General features: G+C 34.0%; 1 protein-coding gene across 6 annotated transcripts in view; it reads right to left on the reverse strand.

Moving 5' to 3' along the window:
- LOC129790657 (homeobox protein prospero) overlaps positions 1–20,539 on the reverse strand; it is a 205,145-nt gene that overhangs the window by 128,705 nt on the left and 55,901 nt on the right. For 4 of the 6 annotated variants that reach the window (XM_055828274.1, XM_055828277.1, XM_055828271.1 and 1 more), the window contains exon 2: positions 7,986–8,042. The gene's annotated coding sequence lies outside the window, so the exon portion shown is untranslated. Of the gene's footprint in view, positions 1–7,985; positions 8,139–20,539 lie in introns of those variants that run through there. The other 2 variants (XM_055828279.1, XM_055828276.1) reach the window with 1 other exon arrangement.

The following is a 20,539-nucleotide window of genomic DNA, read 5'->3' on the forward strand; positions in this document are numbered from 1 at the left end:
TTAAGCTCTATTTAGACTTTTTTGAGAAAAACTCGAAAAACTCAGAGTTTAAGTTTTTTTTTCGTTCTTGGTACAAAATTACGCATTTCCGAAATCGAGTTAAGGGATGAAAACTTCCCATTGGTCCTTAAATGGTTAAAAAGGATCTATCTTGATCTACATCTTCGAAATTTTTAACTCTTTGTTCAGACTTGTGGTTTACGTAAAACCAAACTCAAATGTTCTTTCATATCTGTATTCATCGTTGCAATTTGTTTGAATTTTTTTTTGTCGAAATCAGCCTGACATCAGACATTTTTCTTTCCAAAAAAATCAGAAGAAATTCAATAATTTTACAGCACAAATTCTAACATAAAATTTACATCCTTCTAGTCAATTCTAGTCAAATAAATACTCAAAGTAGCTAAAGTCTAATTTTCCCAAATAAATTGGTTCGAAATATAATTTTCATTCTAGAAAACAATTAACAAAATAATTGCAAAATGTGTATGTATGTGTGGATTGCAAAAGTAAGAAATACTAAATTCAAATGATTTTCGGAAATTCCCTCTAATACGCACAGGGTGCATAAAATATTCCAATTTCATTTTAATTATTTCGAAAACAGACTTTCAGGGTACGAACTACGGTTGTATTATGTACACTGTATGTGCCTAATACTTTGCATAGATCGATTTGTGGTCTATAAAATGTGATTCTATTTCCACAAATCTCTATCATTAAATTTCACTTCAATTTATATCAAACAAAATAGAGTAAATAAACCACAAAATGTCAGGAGCAGAAATCCCATGAACATTGGCCAATAGATTCCACTCACTAATTGGTGTTTTTGGCTATTTAATCGAACAGTATATTACACACACACACTGTCCAAAGGTGCAGAGATGAAGGAAAAGTTCTTTGACGAAGGGGAATGATTAAAAGTCAGAAATTTCATTATTCCGCAGAAGATAACACTGGGCAACTAATTTATAGTATGCTTTCCATGATAATTAGTTTACACGGTTATAATTCTCTCTATGAAATAGGGGTAAATTTAGATTGAATTAAATATCATGTAATGAAGTTAATAATTTTAACAAAAAAATTTCGCGGTAAAAATGGAAAATTGCCTTTATTTAAAAAAAATTCTCTCTACAATGCAGTACTTTAGGGAGCTTTTTATCCATCCAAAGTTAATTGTTTGTGCTTAATTAGGTTAAATATATTAATTAGCCTAAAAAAGTCAGTTTATATTTTCCTGAAAAAAGTATTTGATTTTTAAATAGAGGAAAACCTAGAACCGATTGCCAGGATATTTTTACTCATTTAACCAAAGCCCTGGCCAAAGCTTTAATTTTTCTTCTTTTAAACACTAAACATGATTCAAAGTTATGTTCTAAAGATTTTTTTGTAATTCTCATATTCTTTCTTTTTGAAATTCCTCACAGAGAGTCAGAAAAATGTTTTCCAAATAAAAGAAACTAAAAATAAATAAATCAGTCGCATAGTTTTGGCAATTTTGCTTTGTGCCGCTCAATTTTCTCGGGAAAGTTTTGAGAGGATGACCTCTTCTCTTGGAAAATTGTGTCCACTTCTCAGTATATCCGTTCACCCTCGAAATAACCCATCCATATATCTCATGCTGTGGTGGACTCAAGAGTGAATCCCGCAATCATCACCATCTGGAGATGACTGATGACTAAATTTAAAGTGTATGCTAAGAAACAAAGCTCTCTCTCTCTCCTCACCCAGCATCTGACCTTTCTCTTTCACTTGGCAAATGTGTAATTGAGTTTCTATCTCAAATGATTGACACCCTCGCAGTCACCTAAACACAACCCACCCCCCGTAGCCCCCTTCGTATCATCATCCCCTTTCACAGTGAGCGAAAGTGGACGTTGGAGGGTTGAAAATGTATTACATACAATATTGAAACTTGTAAGATGGTTTAATCCAAGCATTTGAATACGACAAAAGATGAGATGGACACGTCTTACAAAAGCCACACTCCCATAGCAATTCCGGACAGCAATCAACATTTTCATCATCAGATAGGAATTTAATGACACACAACTCGCTTATAATTTTCAAACAGATAAGGAGAATTTCAAACAGAAGCCAACCCTTTATACCGACAAAGTACCCTCTCAACTTTTCCCTTGACTTTTCCTCCGGGCCATAGTGTCCTCTAGCCCCTCACAAAATCACCAACTATTCATAAATATAAGAGGTGCATTGAGCGACTTAGAGATTCAAATAAGGAGGGGATAATTCTTAAGAATTCATTGGATTTGTTTAAGGAAAATCTTTAAGAATTTTTTCTTTTTTTTAATTAAAACTTCTCCTCAAAGAAAATTAGAACAGTTATTTAATCTTTGAAAACAATTGGGTGAAAATGTGGGTCATTTTTTTTCTAAGAAATAACCTGGAAAAATAATTTTTTCACTCAACATTTTTCTTCTATTTTGTTTCCATGGAAAATCATAAATTTCCCAGAATTTTCTTTGAAAATAAAGTGATGATCTCTGTTACTTTTTTCATTGGAACATGAATTGATTTTAAAATAAAACATATCCTAATTTCTTCCATAAATTAGATTATAAATAAGGTTCCTTGATGTACATAGGGGAGACCGGGGTAAAAAAAGTCATTTTCGAATTTTCAAATGCCAATTTCTCCTAAGTTATTAATCGGAAAAATCGGAAAAAATTCTGGTGGAAAGCCCTACCAACCTATAATTTTTGACAGTAATTTGGAGGTTATGCGATCAGTACTTTAGGAGTTAAAAAAGAAAATAGATTTTTGGCCCATTTCCCAAACTTTTGCGTATTGGGAAAAACGCGTTTTCCGAACATTTCCTTCAGCAGTTTTCCCATCTGATAATTTTTCTCACTAGCTGGATTAGTGCAGAAAACGTTACCAAGGTGTATTTTTCAATAACTTTTGCTGATTTTTCTGTACAATTATTTGAATCAAAACATACCCTTGGGGTAGATCGGGTCAACCCATGTAAATCATATGGGAGATCGAAATTTTTGGCATATTTTCTATTCATTTGTTGCAAAATGGCGTGTTTGAGAAAATCGCAAAATTCTTTGTTTTAGTGCGTATAAAAGTGAAATTCCTTGTCGCGGATCAAAAGGTGAGAAATTTAGCTATCAACTACTATCAATCTCTCAGGTGGAAAATCATTGGAAATGTCGGAAAATTCGACCGACTTTATTTAGCCAACTGGTGACTATATTTACCCGCCGCGTTTAAAAAAAGTCAGAAGCGGAAGGGTTTAGGAAAAGCTCGAAAACTCATATTTTCCGTGGAGATAGAGAAAAGTGGTCTGAGACAAAGTTGTAGGCCAGGAAATTTCCTATAAGAATGACCTATCGAGGAAATTTTCTTGTCCTTGGGGAATCCTGCAGATAAGGATTTATGCAAATTGACTATTTTTACCCCTGTCTCCCCTACATATGTAGGTATATGTAGCTATAACTTTAAATAATTTTTTAGAGGACAAAAAACTATTGAAATCTTTGAATTTTTTTACTGAAATTTCAAGCGAATTTCAAAGGTTTCCTGTTCTCTCAAAATGCCCAATATTTAACCATTTAATGCAAGAAATTCTTAAATTTGTTTCGAAATTATCTCGAAAATCGTTCCCTAAATTCCCCCAATTTTCCAAATTATACGACCCTCCATTAAATACACTAAAAAGTAACTAAAAAAAAACAATCAATGTCCTTCGCTTAAATAATTTCAAATGTCAAACAACTAAATCTCTCGATTAAATAAAAAAGCTCCATCAATCACGTCCTTTTCCAGAAATTTATTACAACAAATTCTTTCAAAAAAAATTGCCTAATATTTCACCACAAGCCACTAAATTGAAAATTACTTTTTACGATCCACCAATGTTTGGGTGAAAAATATTGGTCAAGATTTTAGTTAGTGCCCTTCAAAAAAAATCACTTTTCCCCCCAACTAATAGCAACAATACATAGCAACTAATGGAAATGTGAAAATGAAAAATTCGTCGTTGAGATTTATGTTGAAAATTCAATCAATTCTTTGAAAAAAAATTTCATAAAGAATTTATGGGGTTCTGTAGGCGCTCTGCCTATTGATGCTCCCCCGGGGTGAGTAATTAGCTTGCAATGCAAATGAGTAAGGATTTCCTAAAGGTTGGAATTTTGTGGGGTGACACACAGTGTAAATTGATTAGCTAAAAATAATGATGATGATTGTGTGTGGTAATATTAATTATTGCCACATGAAAATCATTGCTGTATGGGGGAGGTGTGAGAGTGCTATATAGGTGAGCAACACCCCTTTTTGAAGGTACGCTCTTGGTAATATTTCTCAGTGCTAAATGGACACGAGGTGGGTCGTCGGGGGTCAGGAGGTTGGCTTTATGCATCCCTTAGGAAATTAAGAATACAAATTAAATTTCGTGACATTAAAAAAAAAGAGTCGGTGGTGGTTATATCTTTGCTACGGAGTGTTGGGGGTCGCGAAGAGGAATTACCTCGATGTTGTGAACATGCAAAAGGTGCGGTCTCTCACATAAAGTCTCGCACTCTTCGAGTCAACGCGTATGGGAAATAATAATAATAAAAAAAAACGAATATAAATACACGTGGGGAGGTATCAAAAGTATAAAGTCTGCGTTAACTCCGCCACCCATCTTGCCCATCTTCGGAGGCACAGCACCACGGCGGTTGATGTGTGAAGTGTGGACGAAACGTCTAAGGTGTGGTCATATCCTTAGGGAGTCTCACTGTTGGTCATTTCGTGCTCGTATGTAAATCGCCGGTGGACGCGGAAAAAATTGTATAACTCACCCCCAGGGGAGCCATCACCGAGGAGCACCTTGGCCACAGGCAAAGGCAGGGGTCAAGATACCATGACATGGACGAGCTAGTCGCACGTGTGCAAAAAAAAACGCCATCCACAAGAGCGTTGTCACACAAAGTCTCCAAAGACTGCCCGTCAAGCGTCAGGGGTGCGTTCTGGGTGGAGATTTGTCTTCATCACCCCACCGCGCGGAGACCTTATACCGCCAGCATACAATTCTAGTCCACCAAAAACCCCCCACGCTTAATGACTTATGCGTATTAATGAGTTCCGAAAAGGGTGGTGACGTGCGTGGGGTGAAAACATTCGCGTCAATTTTCTCCGTATTCACCCCCAAAAAGTTAAAACTACATTTAAGACAATTTCCCTTCGACCCTCGCGGCAATTTTCTTCCTCCCTCCTCCTTCACTCAGATTAATTAAAACTTCACATATCAAGAAGGGATGATTTTTCTTCATGGGGTGTCCAAAATCGAATTCATCGTACGAGAAATTTGATTGATAGCGAATCGGTGAGGGGATGATGTGCAATTTTCGCAATGTCTTAAATTTAACCCCATTTATCGGACTTTTGTGGGCATATAAGGGATGAATTGAGATGAGAAAATCTTCTGCCCTCAGCGTAATTTCTACCCCCTCTGAACGTCTCCGCGTACGCACAAAATCACCCTCATTCTGCCTTCCTTGTGGGGCTTTTATATGTGATTTAGCACGGTACTCAGTGAGGCAGGAATCACCCTTCGTTGGAGATTCATCAGCAGAGAGATGCATGCATACAATATGACCAACGGCTATTAGGAAAACTTACATGAACAGTTTTGTTTTGTAAAATCAAGGGGAAGATATTCATATATATCGCAGATTTATATATATTCGCAATATTTGGCAAATGAAGGAGTTTATTCAGTTTTATACTCTTATGCCATTAACACACAGAGCACTGAAAATAATAAAATTCGTACAAATGAAAATAATTAATTAAATGAAAACCATTTTCATTTAAGTAAAAATATGTAAGAAGAAGAACCGAATTTTGCGTATATATTTTTTTATTTTTTTGTTATAAATGATTTATAATTATTTCTTCACTTTTTAGCTGTGATTCTTTCGAAGAAAAGAATAGCACAGCTTCTGTGTCCACTCAAAAACTCAAGGTCGTTGGATCGGGTTTCAAATTATAAACGTTTATAAAGGCCTAACCAAGCAACAGCGTCAAAAGACGCTGTTCGTTGTTTTTTCTCACTTGAATGAATGAATGAATTTATTTGGCATGCCCTATGGAACTACATGAGAACCTTAATGGACTATAACCTTAATGGACTTGCTCCTTGTCAAATTGTATTGCGCTGTCACTGTCAAACAAGAAACGCGGTTTCTATGTTATATAACCGCCTTTCTTGTGTGACAGTGACAGCGCGATACAATTTGACAAGGAGCAAGTGAGAAAAAACAACGAACAGCGTCTTTTGACGCTGAAGTATGGTTAAGCTTTAATAATCCTATACTGATGCTAATAAAAAGTTATTGTTTCAATATTCAACGAAATTTTGATTTTTTTTGTTTTGTGTTTTCAAATAAAATCATATGATAATCAAAAGTTTCTTGAAACAAACAAAAATAATTAGTGACAAACAATTAAATATTTCCACTCTAGATATTAGACTAACATAGGAGATTTCTTCAAACGTTAGAAAAAATGTTATCAAATAAGAGAAATGGCAAAGATAGGAATAAACGTTAGATATAAAACGTCAAACGTTTAAAAGAAAATTCAAACTAAAGGTAAGTTAATTAATATTATGTTAATTCTATTTAGGATCAAGATAAGTTTAAAAAAATTTCCAGAAATGACATTTTTAAGCCATTATTTTCAAGTCTTTTCAAAAAAATAAACTTCTAAGTTGTCCTAATTTATTTTAAGAATCTATTTAATTTAAAAAAAAAACTAAAAACATACTTTAGAATAGATTTCTCACTACGCCCTTGGTTTAATAGCAGCATGGCATTTAAATTTTCTTTGATAATGCAATATAGAAAGTTTTTATTATTATTATTTTAAGCTTAAAGCGTCATAAAGAGTCTCAAAATGAATAAACTCCTTTAGTCATACCTACTGATTCATTGTTTATACTTTTTTTTTTTTGAAAGCTCTAATTTTATGAAATTCAATTAATAAATCATTATGTAACCTATTGGTCACGAAGAGGTTAATTTACTGGGAAATTTTCTTATAAAATTTTGAAAAGAATTGACAATCAAATGACTCATCTTAAAAATATTTTAAAAAAATTGATGCAAGATATGTTATACCAAGAATCATGCACATAATGTGTATAATAATACATCTAATAGTGCCCCCTTTGCTTTTAATGGATTGAAGAGACCTTGGATTTATGTTGAAAATATTGAGTGAACTTCCCACACCCCCTGGGCGTCGATTATGTGTCCCCAAAGCGAATGCGGAGCAAAGTTGTCATGTCGCGAGTAATTTCTGTATATTTTTCCTCCATGTGCCACCACGATAAAACATTAATGCATTCAGGGATATTTTCTAATATAATTTCCTGCGGCGCACACGGGTGGTGCAGCGAGAATGAAGAGGGTGGCCGGCGCGAAATCAATATCACAAGGGAAGAGATTAGGATGGATGATAAGAAAAGTATAGTGTCGCAGCCACGAATACTCTTTGTTTGTGCGCCATATACATATGTGGCTGCTCTTTTTTTTTTTGTGTGTGGAGCTCCCCTCGGGGTTGGGAAGATGTGGGTGGTTGGGGTGGTGGGTGGGTGGTAGAAAATGGATACAGTGTAGGAATTAATATGCAGATAATTGTAGACAAGGCATTATTGTTTGTTGCTTATGCCCGCGGCACGGACACTGGAATTGGCTTAATTCTTTTCCCTGGAATATAATCTCATGATTCCACATTTGTCTCTGCACGCAACATCGCTCTTTTTTGTGTTATTCACGATATACTACACCACCAACCATGGAGGCCACAAGAAGTATAAATGCAATATTTCATTATTGGAGGCACCCTATCTTGATCCTGGCCACCCCCGCCAGGAAAATTGATTATCACCCGGAAGGCAAAAATGATGGAAAGGGGTTGGGGTGAAAAAAAAAGAATATTTTAGCATGCAATGTACTTACAATTCTAAGACTGTGTCCAGATTGTTGAGGCCTATGTTGAGTACGAAGGTGTATTTACTGGAGAAGAAAAGAAAGCACCAAGTTAGTTAAACTAGCACTGCTAAAATCACTTTAAAAATTAATTTTAAACTTTAATTAATCTTCATCCGTCAATGGCACACAAGGAAATGGTGGATTAGGAGGAACTCCACTGACCACTTTCGGGTTATTTTTTTTTTGCTTGAGAAGTGAAAAGTGGCTTCAAGTTGCTTTCTCCCTCTCATGTCTCTTCTTCAAAGCAATCAACAATGATCTTCTTGCTCTCTTCAGCAACACTTCCTCACAAAACCTCACAGACACTTGCACCGAGGATGCCGTTAGGAGTCACTTAGCTCACAACGGAGGGAGACGAATCGATTGAGGAGAATAAGTGTGAGAGGAACAAATTAAGACGAAACGCTTTTCTATTCAATCAACAATGCAATATTTTTGACATGAGAATTTTTTTTGCTTGAAGGGCTCTCTTTGGGCTCTCTCTAAAACAAGGTGAACGTCATGCAGAGAGAGACACATGAAGGAGGAAGTTTCAAATTAATTTGGAAAGGCAAATAAATTATCGCTCATTAGAATATCTTAGATGAGCAGCAACATAAGATGATTAAAGGGTTGAAAGGGTCTTGAAGAGGTCTTTAAGAAAATCGTTAAATAATCATTCAAGAAGAAAAATGAATATTAATTTTAAAATTAACCTTAAATTGTGATAAAAATGATTTTTTTCTTCTAAATGTTAGGGGAGATGGGGGCAAAGATAAACAAGCCGCATTTAAAAATTCATTTTCTTCTATGATTTAACATAATTTAAAAAAAAAATGTGAATGGAAGGGATAAAAATAGAGATAACATATTAAAAAAAAATTTATGCACTTTTAGGGTAAGCAAGGGTTAATAAATTAATTTATCATAAGGTTGACTAAATCAGTCCTCATAAATTCTTAAAATATTTAACCATTTTCTTTAAGCTAAAATATAACGAAAAACTAAATAATAGGTTTTTCCAGCAAAGGATGATTTTCCAAATTTTTAAAAAAAAATTCTGCTTAGTGTAAAAAATTAAACATAACATAAAAAGTACTAAACTACAATGGTCAGATGGGCTAAGAAAATTAGTAAAACTTGAAAAAAAAAGTATTTAACCCTGATCTTTCCATTTTTTTTTTTTAATTTTCGAGAATTTTGACTTCAAAATTATTCTAAGAAAGTCAATTTTTAAATGAAGTTTTTGAAATTTTCCGGAATAATTCTTTTTGATTCGATTTTTGGGAAAATAAAAACCTTTTTAGCCATATTTATGCACCTTATTTCAGGAAAGTATAATTTCCCAGAAGAAATCTAATAAAATAAATTATTAAATTTTTAGTTAAAACTCGCAATTAATTATAATAATTATGAAAACTAGAGGACTTTTTCAAATAATAATCCAAAATTAATAAACTAATTTACATTTTCGTTAAAAAGATAATTTTGATTAAAATTTGGCATTTTCGTTTTTTTTTTTTTTGAAAATATTTCTTATTTTTATGAAAATAATTCTTGTTTTTTTTTAAATATTTAACATTTTTAAAACTTATGTAAGATCACTCCTACATTAACCTTACACTTATAGGGTCATCTTATATTTAAGCAGCCTGCTTCTTCATACATTTCTGTTTTTTTTTTTATATGGATTTTTGAGGTTAAAATTCTGCATAAATAGAAGATGACCCAATACATCTTGAAAAGATTCCTTGAGAGAATTCTTAACTACACAACTTTCTCTCTTGCGGCACAGATTTTCCATTTATTTTTAAAAGAAGCTTGGTCCAAAAAATATTCTAACCGTTCTAGGTCCAGTTCTAACCTATCTAGATACCCATATTATACGATTCTCATGTATAAATATATTTCAAAAAAAAAAATAAACATAGAATATTACATTCAAGCTTTTCAATTGAGAACTAAACCCCCAAAAACAAAAGTAAAATTAAGTAGTTTTTAATAGCTTTTAATTTTCATTTGTGAATATTTTGTAATGAACAGATTTTTTTCGGATTCCAGTAATGCTCCAAAAAAAATCATTAATCTGCATCCATATGCCACGTATTGGGATGCATGTAAAAAGAGTTTTTGATTTTGATTCGTAGCTTATGAATTTTAATAAAACATTCCTGCAAAAGGGGCCAACATTATGAGCCATTGCAGGGGCTCACGAAAATCACCGTGATTTTTTTGGGGGTTGTTGTATTTTTTTAATATGAAATCCCATGTGGAAATATTCGTTTTTTTTTTTGTAAATAATTTCCCGCCTCACTTTCATCTCATTTTTTTTGGGGAGTGGGTGGGAGGGAATGGGTTGTGAATTTATCATACATATTGCCATGTGATTTATTGGTGATGGTCAAGTGCGATGGAGTGAATTAATGCGGGGGAGACGAAGTTTCTCCTGTATGCTGCCCCTGGATTGTGTAGTGGCCGTGGTGGCTGAAGTTGCGAAAACTTGGCAAAGTTACAATCTCTTGGGAAAGTTTTCTAAATATAGCCGGTTGGGTGATGCTAGGGGGCTGTGAGGATGGATGAGGACCAAAATCGCCGAATGATGTAGTACGGCCGTGGTGGGTGGGCTAAGGCTAAGGGGGGTGGGTGTGTGTGTACTTCTCCATGGCTATATAGACCTGCAATTTTGACTACAAGAAGTCTTACAAGTTGCCAATTGCCTATACAGCATGAAATCGATTAAATATATTTTGCAAAACTTGTGGACTGAAAGTCCATCGTGGTGTATACCTTAAAGTTTAGCCGTAGAGGAATTCAATGCGGTCAAGCGAGAATTTTCTCCCTCATCCCCCATTTAACCTCCTCCCTATATGTGTGTACACATCTGATGCAAGTTACCTATATTAAAAACCTCCCCTCAACCGCCTAAGTATAGAATTACCATGGATTCACTACAATGTTAGTTCTTGGAGTTTAAGGAAAATATCCTTGGCAATAAAAATAAATTTTCCCCAAGAAGAAAATCTAGAGATTTAGTGTAGCTTAATTAGTTCTGTGAACCATACACATTTCAATTACTTCCACCCGGATTTGCATGAACCCCGTAAAAGATTCAAACAAGTTGCTGACCAAGACGACATTCAATTGCCCAAAATCCCATTTAGAAGCTTCAAAAGTCTAACGAATGGTCAGTCTTAAATCAGTTTGGGATTAAAATCACTGTGAGACGATGCTCTTTTGCTGGCCAACACACCCTGGGTTTGTTAGTCTACTTTCAGGACAATCCCTCAGAGGTGTCTTGGGGAGAGGGTTGATGTTTAAATCACTCGCTTCATCCACAACATTACCAAAAGTCACCATTTATAGCAATTAATTTGTTTCTCTTGATGCAAATGCCACCAAATAGAGGCTATAAAGAGGGAGAGTCTGAATTTTCTCAACTATTTCTAAATGAAAATGTAATAAAATTCAAATTCAATGCAGTGAAAACTAGAAAGGGGTGTCCAAATTCAGGTTAAAATTATCTTTTCTTTTTTATTTAATTAATTAGATTTTTTTATTATTGTATGTATACATGCATGTACTGTACATATATCGAAGAATGAGAGCAGATGGAGAAAGTTTAATTAAGTCAAAGCTTTTCCTATAGGATTGGGGGATCAATTAAATTGAGAACAAACAAATAAGTCAAGAGTAAGATGTGTGGAAAACACAAAATTACTCCCCAATTAGTTGGAGGACAAGAAAAAGCCAATAAAAGTGCCAAGTTGATCAGCTCAAGACAAACATCAATAAAGTTCATTGAGTACTGGTGTATATAGCTCTTGAGGCGAGAAGTTGGATGTTTGATTAAAAATGTCCCAGAATTAAGCATTGAGAGAGGACCCACCTTCCCCCCAAAAAAAATCGTTTCAATTAAATCCTGATGGGGTCTTCGAAGCACAGCGGGATATTTCGCTATATGGGCATAATTGGCCAAAGAAAATTATCTATTTACATAATCCTTTTGGGCTAATTAAAAAAAAATTCTCAGAAATTCCTCAATTAGGAAAATCATCAAAGATCTAAAAATTCTAACTTATTTACTCCGGAAAATTTATATCCCTCAAATAAACCTTCTGAAGCTTAATAGTTTTTCAGTTTCAGGGGCGTAGCGAGGGGGGGGGTTTGAGGGTTTTAACCCACCCTCGAGCCAAATTAACTCAAGAACAGTTTGACCAAGTATCAGAAGAATCACTAAAATTTTCAATTTTGGGATCGTTATTTCTCATTTTCTTTTATCTAAACATTCACAATTTATATTTTACTTAATATCAATAAATGTCTAAAATAAAAAACAAGATTTCTTAAAAATAAGTTTTCAAAAGATTTCTTATGAATCCTTAAGGAAAAAACTTAAGATCCTGGGTGAAATTCACTAGTCAGATAGTCTTAAGATTCCTTAAGAAAGACTTCAGTTTTGTTAAATTTTTTAAAGTTTTCTCAAGATTCTCTAAGTTTGCTTAAAATTTGTTAAGAAAAATCTTATGAATCTTAATTTTTTCCTAATAAATCTTTTGTTTTCTTAAACGAAACTTAAGATTTTTAAGTAATCGAGGAAAATGCATATTTTTGATGATTTTTACGAACTTCAATGCCTCAAGACGATCAGAAAGAAATCTTAAGTTTCACTTAAAAGCTTAAAAATCTTAAATTTTTCTTAGGGAGTAAAATTTTCTACTAAGTCAGTCTCAAGATTTCTTAATTTTTCTAAAGATTTTTCAAGTTTTCTAAAAAAAAAAAACTTAAGATTTTTAAAGGCGAAACTTATATGATTTTTTAATTCAGGTTGAATCGAGCGAAATGCATGTTTTTCGATGATTTTTACTAATTTAGATGCCAGAAAACCATCAGGAAAAATCTTCGAAAAATATGAATTTGAACCGATTCAGCCTGATTAAAGAAATTCTAGTTTCGATTGTGAAAATTAAGTATATTCTATATTTTTTTATTAAGAAAAACTCAAATTTTTCTTAAGAAAACTTGAGAAATTCCTTTAAAAAAAAGTTTTTTAGGAAAATTTATGAAATTCTTAGAGATCTTAAGATAGTATGACTAATGAATTTCACCCAATGATCGGTACTGTGAGATCATTTTGTTCTTACAAAAAGTGAAATCAAAAACTTGGTTTGTAACCATTTTGGCTATATGAATCTTGAAGGAGTTCAACAGCCGTACAATTAAAAATAAAGAAGAAGAAATTTCTACCCCCCCCCCTCCCCCGTCGTACAATTTCAAAAGTAAAAACCCCCCCTAAAATTTGGCTCTGGCTACGCCCCTGTTCAGTTTATATATATATTTTGTAGTTATATATGTTATGTAGATATAAATAACATTTGAAAAGCAATGAAAAATATTTTTAGATGTATGTTTTTTATTTAAAATAAATTACCTCCCTATGTTGGATTTCACTTTGCAATTAATGTTTGCCGTTTGAGTGGTGAAAGTAATCAAAATGTGGGTAAATGAGAAAAAACCAAAAGCAAACTTGCATGTTTAATTAAACAGCGAACGTGTTCGTGAGAATAAGGCACCTTTCACGCACTACCTTATTATTCATCCTTTAGCCACCCACTCGACTCATTTGACAAATATTATTGATAACATTATCGAAAGGCAAACAAAGATTTTGAGCCCCACTTTCGTACCCTTGACGTATGCGGAGTGCTTGCTTCAATAAATAAATTTTATTAAGGCAGACGCGTTTTTTTTATGGCAGCAAGATATTAATTTTATCACACACAGCGCCTGTAGTGTACGTACCTCCATGTGCACTCTCCGTTGTATATTTAGTATTCATACTTAAGTGATTATATCTCACAAATACCTCCTACTCGACTCTTATAGCAGCCATAAGCTACGCCGTTGCCTGTCGCCACCCCCTTGAGTATTTTGAGGAGGAACACTCACCGCGATGTGTGATAAGAGGACTAGATATGGGTCGAGCGCCATATGTTCCGTTTCGCCGACGAAAGTTATTTGTCGTAATGGAAATATTGACACAGGCACGTGGAAAGCAAATATTGAAAGCTATATCGATTAATAATTTCCACCCTCTCCTCCCTCTCCCCTGAGGAGGTGCAGCGCAACAAGAAAATCACCTCAAGTTGCCCCCAATATAATTTCCACTCCAACCCCTACCCTCCGCCCACATCATCTTCATCAATGAGAAAGGCACTCACGAGGAAATCGCATCACTTCTCCGTAAGATTCCTTTTTCATTTTCCTTTTACGACACTTTTCACAGCAGGACTATTTTCTTGCCAACAAGGGAATCTACTTAAAGTGTTTTCCCCGCATATGGGATATATTCTGCCCACCCACACTTTAGGGCCGGGGGTGTGTTGTGGTGAGCTATAAAGTTAAATAACTATGCAATAAAATGGGGGAAAAGTGCAAGAAAAGGGAATTAAAATAAAAATTTAATCGATTTCCACTTAATCTTCACTGCCCAACTTTATTTCTCAGACACACCAACAAAACGTGAAACTACATAGGAGAAAAAATCACCAACACCTCGCTCAATGGTAAACTTGCTACCACCCAAAAAAAACGTTTACACTACCCACAATGAGAATTTATCCAAAGTAGCTGAAAGTTTAATAGAGTTATATATTTTTTTAAATTTATTTTTTCAGTAAATTATAGGGGAACATGACTCAATTCGGACATCGAAAAGTCTGCATAGAGAGGAAAATAAATGTTATGAAATAAAAATTATTTTTCTTAAATTTTCTTCTTTTTTCTGACGTATTGATGTTATTGCAAGAGGCTTCCAGTGTTCGTCAGAGGAAAATTCCCGCTCACCCCCCAGATTTACTGTTCTGAAAATTGTTGAGAAAAATCATGTAATTTATGTAAAAAACTTATGTTTCAATGTTCTGAATAAATATGTCCTTTCAGCCACTGAAGAAGAGCTACTATTAGGCTCGAAAGCTTTGGCATAAATTGCTGCTTTTCCTTGGGTGAGCGGGAAATTTCCTCTGACGAACACCGGAAGCCTCTTGCAATAATTATTCTTAAATTTTCTACCATTTTAAAGTCTGTTTACCCGAAGACCTTAGGGAGGGGTGGGTGTTAAAAAAAAAAAAAGTCTGTTTAATGGCCTATTTACTTATTTCCATAACTTTCTACATTTGAAATCTTATCAGTTTTTAACAATAGTGGATTAAAAAACACACTAAGGGGTTCGAATTCAGCCACATTTTTTTTACTTATTTATTAAGAAATAACTTCTTAATGTCATAAAATATGTCTATAGATGATTGAACGAAAAACTAACTAATTAAAAAAATCAATGTTGGATCTTCGTCTTGTAATCTTATTTAATTATTATTATTTTTTTTGTTAATCCGGTCTTCGTCAGTGGAGGCTTTTCTTTTTAACCAGGAGTTAAAAGGAAAACTCAAATTCTTCTTCCAGAGCTTTCGGCTTCCTCCTGGAAACGTTCAAGACAAAACTACAATTTTTAGAGAAAAATACTTGGTATGCCACGATGGTGGTATACCAACTAATTGAAAATCTCTTTGTCTTTTAATCGGATTGGGCAATTTAAAATAATAAAATATATCAATATTTAATTATTAATTTCTTAATTAGAATCAATTAATTTTTTTTAGACTAGGTACATAGATGCAAAAGCTATGGGAAAAAAACATTAGCATATTGTTAACATATTTTTTTAAAGTTTCCTTCGGATTCTTTGAAGACTTTTTACGTAGTATTCCTTTCTCAAATTTAGATAATCTTTTTCTCCTAAATGGTACCCTAATTCCTTTTCCATAGATGACAAATTTATCAAAATCGGTTAGGTGGTTCGATTTTGGCATGCGATTGGACTGAACGATGTTTTTTTACGAAAATTTATACGAGAATCAATTCATTGGATTAATAAAGGTTAATTAATTGGGTTAAATGGGTTAATACTTATATCCCAAGGAGAGAAATCGCTTGAAAATAGGGAAAATTTTCGAAAATCCGTCGGCAGGGATAGGGCGAGAATTGGTCAAAATTTCGACGCCTTGACGAAAATGGGGAATAAAAATCCCAATTTTTCTGTCGAAAGTTCGTCGAAAGCATCTTCCCTATTTCTGCCCAATTGAGAAGCTGATGTCGAAACGTGGCCGACCATATTTCGACGGACCGTCGAAATAGGGCAGAAATAGGGAAAATTTTCGAAAGCATGTCGACATGTACTGCCTTGATTTCCTCATTATTCTTCTCTTTCTCTCCAATGATATTCAATTCAAACAACATATTTTTTCTGCTCTTTTCACACATCACATGATTATATTGGGGCCTCCATGGCGTTATTTTACATGACAACAATAAAATGCCAAGACAAAATGGAACACGATATTAATAAATATTAATATTTTTATATTGCGACTTATCCTGACGCTTGGTCTTTGGAAAACCATGCCACACCCTTTTCCCGACGGGAATATTTGCCATAGGCGATAAAATGCCATTGCATTTCACAAAAATTTAATTTTTTGATAATATTTTCATTTCACTTAAAAAATGAAATTTCCCAAAACCTTGTTGAAAGTATTTTTAAAATTTCTTTACACTTCCTGAAACATGTTGGTCAACATATTTTGGATGCAAAAGTATCAGATAATTAATAAATTGAATTTAATTTTAGCAAGTAAATTTTTGATTTGCCGCGCACGATAAAGTACGCCATTGAGCTCATTAACCTCTAAACCTTAAAGTCCATCTGTTGACAAAATATGAAATCAAAAATTTGGAGAAGGGCAGAAATTGGGAAGAAATAGGGCAAAAATTGGGAAGATTGTCGAAAGCATGTCGACGACAAGCGGCCTAATTTTTTTCCCAATATTAAAGGAAATGGAGGAAGGAAAAATTTCGACAGACTGTCGACACCCAATTCCCTATTGGGAAGAGGGTCGAAACTTTTTCGAAATATTTTCCACTTGGGCTGCCCAATTTTTTTTACTTAAAAATAGGGCAGAAATTGGGCTGATTGATAGGGAAATATCCCGAATATATTTCGAAAGATGATTTCCTTCCAAAATAGGGCAGCTACTTTCGACATATTTTGGAAATTATTTCGAAATAGGGCAGCATTTGGGAAAATAGTTCTCGTTGGGATGACATTCAGGACATTCATAGCACATGTCAAACACGCTTAACCATTTTCCATTAGTTCTAATGCGAGTTTAACAGAGAGATGTTTAAGCTGGGTATGACTGTATTGGGTTGTTCAATATTCTTATTGGAGACAATCCTATATTTTCCGAAAATTCTAATTGTTGTCGAATATTTCTAAATAACTTTTGAGCAGCTTTGAAGAATCAAATTTTCGTGTTACATTAAATCTGCAGGGGAATGTTGGCATACTCGTGGTAAACCCTTCGAGGCACCACCTGAAGAATGGGGGTTTTGTGAGAATTGTGCAGAGTGTGGTGAAATAAGCGGGAAATTATCTAAATAATTGGGGTGTGATGTTTTGTGCATTGCACACCATAAGGCGGTATTTGAGGTGCATTTTAATTGCAAACGTGTGCAATTTTCACATTAGGAAATGTTTCCCTGATGGCTCAAGAAAGTGCAATTGCACGGGGCGCGGGGGGTGGCACTACCCAAGTTTTACGCGAAAATCGCTGATGGCAAATTTTCCATGGCGAGAAAACAAAACTTTTTCCTGTTGCCTGTTTATGTGTGCAGTGTGGTGGGATAACAAGCGCGCCCCATCAATTTAGACAAGGAGATGTTAAAGTCGGACGGGGTGGGGGAGCGGTAAGGGAATGGGGGCGTTGTGTGGAAATTGTTGGGAAATAATAAACAAATAAATTGCACGTTGCCTTTCAAGGCAGAAAACATTCCAATTTATTTCTCATAACGCTACCCTTCGTGAGGGCTTTTATGACGAAGGAAGATCAAGAAATCTCACTTTTGTGAGTACTGTAACATGCGGATGGAAAATTGCCATCTTTGGAGGGTGTTAAAAAGAATGGTAGCTACTTAATTTTCTTCATCATTTCGCTTTAGGCGTATTATTTAATGTTTACGACGCGCTTACGTTCAAACATCAATGCTTTTCCCTTATATTGCACCGCGGTACCTCGTAATATTTATTGTAAGCAATATGCCTCGTCGAAGATCTAAAGTTTTTGTGGTTTGACGAACAAAATAATAAAGCGAAGGAATGAAAAAAAAAGATGCGAAAAGTATTTGTCCATCATGAGAAAAATACAATTGGATGTGTGAGAAAATAAAATTTTTATTCCATCACATTGTTCTCATACAAACAGTGCATGATGTACGTGAATTTATGTCCATGTGAAATTTTCCCGGGTATTGCTTTCAATTCAATGCGGGGGTGAAAAAATTAGGAATTTTGTTTGGGAAAATTTCACAAAGTTTTTGTTTAAATTTTCACCAAATTCAATGTAGTTTATTTTATTGCCGTTCAGGAATTTTATTTGTGAGATGAAAATAAAATTTTATGTCTTTTGAAATAAATAAAAATTAAAGAATTTCTATTTATCTTTTGATGTACAGAAATATTGGTTTGCAGTATGAAATTGCTTTTCTTTGAAAAATAGAATTTTATTATTTTTCATTACCATTTGCTTTTATTGGAATATTTGTGTCAGTTATTTGCTAATGAATTAGTTTTAATTTTTGATTTTTCTAGAGTTTTTAGTTCTTTAAATAAATTACAAAATAATTCAAACAGAATCGTACCACATTTTGTTGATCTGATAAAGAGGAAACAAAGCCTTCGAATTTTCCATTTATTACACGTCGAGCAATAGAACCATCTTAGAGTATAATAAAGATCCCTAAAGAATTAAATAAAAGCTTCTTCTTATTTTTCTTTTAACTCAGATATTCCGAGGAAATTTTTTAAATTTTCGCAAAGTCTAACTTGAAAGGTCTCTAGAAGAATGAATTCTCAAAACTTTTCTTGAAATTTCTTCCCAAAAGATTCTTAAGCTTTCCCTTTAACACTCGGAGGACTTTACTGGTAATTGCTACCAATTGGAACCTTAAAATCGTCACAGAATATTATCTATTGGACTTATCTCGATGAATTTAGCATCTATGTATAGGGAATTTTAATTACTTTCAGATAGCAGAAAGAAAATCTCGAGAAAAGTCTTTTCTTTTGAAGATAATTGAGGTCAAAGTCAGAATCCAACGCGGAGGATCAAATTGGTAATAACTATCAGTCAAAATCCCATACATTTTAGCCTTGTTTTGAGGTTATGTTTCCCCATATTTCCCAAATATAGTACTCTTGTTCCATTTTCCCCGAGTGAAAATTATTAATTGGGACAAATTTTATTGCCGGAAGTGACTAAAAAGTTACTTGAAGAATCAAACTTTGTGATGATTTAGGCGCAATAATAAATTTTTGCAAAATTTTAGCTAAAAAAATCGTTTTCATTGGCAATTTTGCATCGATTTTACGCAATTTTTTTTCAGTGACGATTTTCTTAATTAAATGTTTAGTAATTAGGTGTAGGAATGCTTGAAGGAGATTAAAGATTAGTGAAACTTTCGATCCTCGTTCAATAAACTGATTAATAATTAATTATTGAGCATATTTTATCAGCTGGTAGTTATTACCAATTTGATCCTCCGCGTTGTGCCATATATTGGGTCCTCCAAGTGTTAACCAAATTTATTGGGATTTTGTGAAAAATTAAACTTTTTAGTACTCAAAGTAAAAAAAAAGTAAAATTACCGAAAGTACCAAAAATAGCACAATGAAACATCTAGGTTAAATGAAAATTTCATGAAAATTTCTTGAAAATTTGCAAATCCTTGCCATTTCAGTAGAAACCCTAAAAAAATTGCCAAATAGAAGAACTTCCCCTGTGCATATGTTTCACAAACATCCCTCATCAAAAGAAATGCCATTAAATACACACAAAGTATATCTGTCGTGTAATAAACAGTTTATAAATACATCAAGTACCACATGATAAAAAAAACAGGATGAGAAAATTTGATTAGAAAACTTTCTTTTCATTTTTTATTGTTCACTCGACACTTATCCCGTGATATGGGACTCTCAACATTTTTATGTAGGTACGTTCGCATAGGCAGGAAATTTTTCCACTTCATGTAAAATCTAAGGGAGAGAGAGAGAGGGTGACACAAAAAAATCCAGCAACACACACACACACACCCTTCAGAGCACTTAAACTTGGTTTGGGAGATGCTCATTTTATATATTTTTTGACACAATTACCCAAATAATAATGTTTTCCAATTTTATTTCCGCGTGGGGTCATCCGCCCCACATATTTGGCCTAAGGGTGTCCGATCGAATGTGAAATTTTGTCTTTGTGCCGATAGAATGGTGTGTGAGGATGATTGACACCCAGAGGGTCAAATGGTCGGCCTATGTGGCCACTATATTTAGATATGATGGGACAATAAATTAGAAAAGGGGGGAGCGTGAAAATGTGCAAAGGAAATCGATTTTAAATTGTCACACTTTGAATTAAATGTTGATTGTGAAA

Source organism: Lutzomyia longipalpis, chromosome 2 (assembly GCF_024334085.1).
Source record: "Lutzomyia longipalpis isolate SR_M1_2022 chromosome 2, ASM2433408v1".
NCBI lineage: Eukaryota > Metazoa > Arthropoda > Insecta > Diptera > Psychodidae > Lutzomyia > Lutzomyia longipalpis.